The sequence below is a fragment of the Monodon monoceros genome, unplaced genomic scaffold, assembly GCF_005190385.1.
Source record: "Monodon monoceros isolate NGI ecotype Baffin Bay Population unplaced genomic scaffold, NGI_Narwhal_1 Super_Scaffold_12, whole genome shotgun sequence".
NCBI lineage: Eukaryota > Metazoa > Chordata > Mammalia > Artiodactyla > Monodontidae > Monodon > Monodon monoceros.
Window position 1 is genome coordinate 13275197 of NW_021703768.1, and position 4111 is coordinate 13279307.

Consider the following 4111-nt stretch of genomic DNA (forward strand, 5'->3'; position numbering starts at 1 on the left):
TGTGTGTGTGTGTGTGTGTGTGTGTGTGTGTGTGTGTGTGTGTGTGTAGGGGGGAACCGGGGGAGAGATTCATTCTGCTTGAGGGCCTGGTGTGACTCAGGCCTTGGAGAACCAGTGGGATTCCAGCCCCTTCGGCCCAAGCATCCCGTGTTTCTGTCAAAGATCTAAAAGGCTGTCGTGTGGAGGAAGAATCAGACACGTTCCTCGTGACGCCAAGCAGCAACAATTCAAGTTGTGGTGACAGATCTGGTCACACCAACCACTTGCCTCTTTGTTGAGACAAAGTGATTCATCTGAGGTCCTGCAGCTAGAAAATGGCAGAATAAAGACTGGGTCCCAGCCTTGTTCTGCCAGCCCGCTGTCTCCACCGGACCAGGGACAGGGAGTCTGCCTGGCTGGGTACAGTGACCTGGAGTTCTGGGGTCCCCGGAGCCTATCCCACCTCCTGCTTTTGTAGTTGGGTGGGTTTTAAACCTCTGCCACATGGTTAGAAAATTAAAGCAAGGGGTGGGACTGAACACACCGAACGCTGTGCCCAGTACATGAAAATACTCTGAGCTATGATGTTATTAAAAACACGCACACAGTCCCCTCAGTGTTTGGCAAGCACCATTTCCTGCTGTGTTTGGTGCCTCTTGGTTGGCAGAAGCCTTGGGTGAAGCATGCCCAGTCCCACGGGATGTGGGATTGCGCGCATAGCCTTGTTAAGTTGGTTGCACGACAGGGCTACCCTTGTGTGTCTTGCTGGTCATGACTTTCGAGATAAAAACTTTCACGTTGGGGGTTCTCTTCCTCAGCGATACTGATCTTGTGGTTGTTGGTTATAGAACTCTACTAAGCGGGAGACCATTGTTTCTTAACTGAGCAGGATTAGTACCTGAAATTCCAATGTGTAGAAAGTCTTTTGACCTCACCATTTCAAAGACTTATTAAGAGGTTATTTGTTCTCTTTCCCACATAGCTGATAAAAAAAAAAACAAAAACCCAACTAACCTATGGTTTTGCAGGAGCCAAGACCATTTAAACGCAGCCTTTCACTCCACCGTGCTGACGTTTCTCTAGGAGTCTCCTGTTTGCTCTTATTCAGAAGCCTTGATGTCCTAACAGGATTTGTTCTGTATGTTTATCGCTCTGTTTGCATATTGCTTAGTTTATACGTTTGGACGAATGTACCGTATTTTGCTTTATTCTTGAGCCTCTGAGGTTCTCAGAGCTCCCCTCTGAGAGAGATGACCCACCTGGGCATCCAGCATGAGGGCCTCGTGTTATTCTGTGTCCCGGCCGGACCCTGACAGCAGGATGTGCTAACCTGTGGGCCCAGGCAAGCTGACCAGTAGCCTTTCCTGACAGCAGAGCCTCGTGCCACCAGACCAAGAGCTCCCTGGGGCCAGAGCATGTGTCTTTTCAGTTCACTGCCTGCCAGCCTGGCGCCCAGCCCAGGGTAGGAAGAAATAGCATAACCAAAGGGCGAGGGGCAGGAGGGAGGGGGGCTTCCCGGGCCGCTCCCAGCCCACTGTACCACGTGGCCTGTGTGTACTCCTCTCTGGGGCACCCCCATCCCTTCACCACTCCTGCCACAGAGAAGGGGCACGGCCGTCCCGGGCCCTGTTTGCTTCCTAACCCATCCATCTCTCTTGGCCACTCTTCCTACCATCTCCTGCTAATCAGCCAGAACATGGCATTGAAGCTGATAGAAATATCTGTTGTATTTATTATATTAAATTTAGTATTTTTCACCTTAAAGTTTTCAACAAGGTGATTTTCCCATGTTGTATGTCTCGCTGCCCCTGCTGTCTCCAATGTCGAAATTAGGTCACCTTTTCCACTGTTTAGCTCAGGCCTAGTCTCCGCCTCTTGATCTCCTCCTCTGCCTCAGGAGATGCCAGTGGATGGGGGGGGGGTGCAGAGGAGCCGAGGGCGGAGCAAGCTCCCTGTGCTGCCGCAGCCCCGGGGTGGCCTGGGGGGCAGGGGCCGGGCCCCAGGGCTCTCCCTGAGAGTACGCCCGAGGCTGGGGCCAAGTGCTGTCAGGGTGATCACTCGGTTTCCTGGCTCCTCTGGGTCTTTTAAGTTTTGTTTTCAGGTTTGTTTTTTTCTTTTTGGTTTCCTGTTTGAGTGTTTGAATTATTTCAGTTTTGGTACAGTTTAGAGAACGGAAAAAAAAAAAGGCTGAGTAGAATTTTACCACAAAAGAACAGTGGCTTCTTATTTTTTCAGTTCTAGTCAATGGTATCATCTGTCACATGTAGTCTGAGTGATCACAGATCGGAGTTTAGCGTCAGACGGCCACACTGCTGGCTTCAGGAGGTTCTGGTGTCATTACCCAAAGGACATGGCAGCTACCTAAGTGTTGCCTCGGACTGTGTGGGCTGAGGTCTCAGCAGGTGGTAATGCTGATGACTGGGGGGATGTGTAAGACCCAGTTCATCCACTTTCCGCTGTCACAGGAATGCCTGGTGCCTCATGTATCACCTCATTTCAGCCACCACCCAAGCAGTCCAGCCCGAAAGCGTTAAAAAGAAATTTCATTTTTATCTCTTGATGAGCGTTAAAAAGGATCAAATCCATAATTCCTGGCAACGCTTGTTTTCCGCCTCTTCGTTGCCAAAGCCACCCCTCGTCCCCTACTCCCCTTGTTTCTTGCCCTTCTTCTCGCTCCTCTATTATGTTGAAAGACTGCCTCCATGGTGGTGGAACTTCTCTCTTTTCCTGTTAGTCCAGGGGGCGCCCCCCAAGGCCAGCTCGCTGTTAGGCAGGGCACCGGGCAGGGGAGGGGAAGTTGGGCGGGCGGGTGCTGACTTCTCCCTGGCCGGTTGGCCGAGGGGGACCCTGGGAAGATTCTGACATGGAAGACCTTATCCCGTCTTGGCTGCTTTGGGGGAAATGAGATTTGACTCAGGAGATCATCAAAGCTGTGATCATGATAGTATTTTGCTGGGTGCCTCATTTATGGTGTTCTCCTTTGTGTCTGTTGTTTTGAGTTGTAATCCAGTTATTGACACATGCAGGAGAAATTTTTTAAACTCTCTTTTTAAAGAGCCTGGATTCCACTTGCTGTAGCAGAGCTGGCTTGGGATTCACTCAGCTCCATCATTCAGAGGCAGGGTAGGCAAGTGGGACAGTGTCCAGCTTCCGCATCGTAGTGCCCCGTGCGCTTGAATTCTAGCTCTGCGGCTTATTTCATCTTTCTCTCCCTCGCAGTGTCCTCAGGTGATAAAATAATAATGAACATGTTTTGGGTACTTGCCGTGTGCCCGGCCATGAGCTCGGCACTTTTCCCAACATCTCCTTGGAGCATCCCGCAGCTCCAAGGGGGCCTCCGTGTTACCAGGGTAACGGCAGCGAGAGGAGACCCTGAGCCGCCCTGCGTCCCTGGTGCTGGGCTGTCCTGCTGCCCTCCCTCCCGGGGTTAAGGAACAGGCACTTGGGGGCATGGAGTCACCCACCCCGTGTACTGCAGGACCAGGGCCTCCTTACGCCACTGCGTTTCTGGGAGCAAATGAGACAATTCCTGTAAAACGCTTGCTGCAGGGCCTGGCACATAGCAAAAGCTCAAACTGTAGCTCTTTTAAACTGTCAAAGCCCCACTCCTGATAATATTTTCATATGAAGTTATGTGAACACCTCGGGGTTCTCTCTGAGCTGCAGCCCACTCCCCTGTGACCTCCTGAGTCCCACCTCCAGGCCGCTCCCTGGTACCCACACCAGCCCCCCTGACCCGCTCCCTGGCCCTTCTTGGCTAGTACCTGTGGCTGCACTGGGTAGAGTGGATGCAAGGAGTTTAGGCTCGTATTCTTGGTTTGCGTGGGAAGGGGGTGTTCCGCCCTCACATGTTTTTTTCTGAGAAGTTGATCGTATCGCCGTTTCTTGGGTTGGAGGTGGGTTTAATTTCAAGGATTAGGGCGGTAGGCTAGGGAAGTGTGTGCGTGTGTGTGTGCATGCACGTGTGTGTAGGTGTGAGGAGACCATAATCTGCGGTGGGTCCCCATGGAGGCCCTGGCAGCTGTCGAGAGGCCTCAGGCTCAGGAGAAGCCCCCATTTCAGGGGTCTCAAATCAAATGCCCCGAGGGGCCGGGCAGTGTCTTTTAAGAATGCAGCACGTCGATGGGGCCGG

General features: G+C 52.2%; 1 protein-coding gene across 2 annotated transcripts in view; it reads left to right on the plus strand.

Moving 5' to 3' along the window:
- Positions 1-4111, plus strand: part of OTULINL (OTU deubiquitinase with linear linkage specificity like) — a 21763-nt gene that overhangs the window by 9064 nt on the left and 8588 nt on the right. The gene's annotated exons all lie outside the window — the stretch shown is intronic.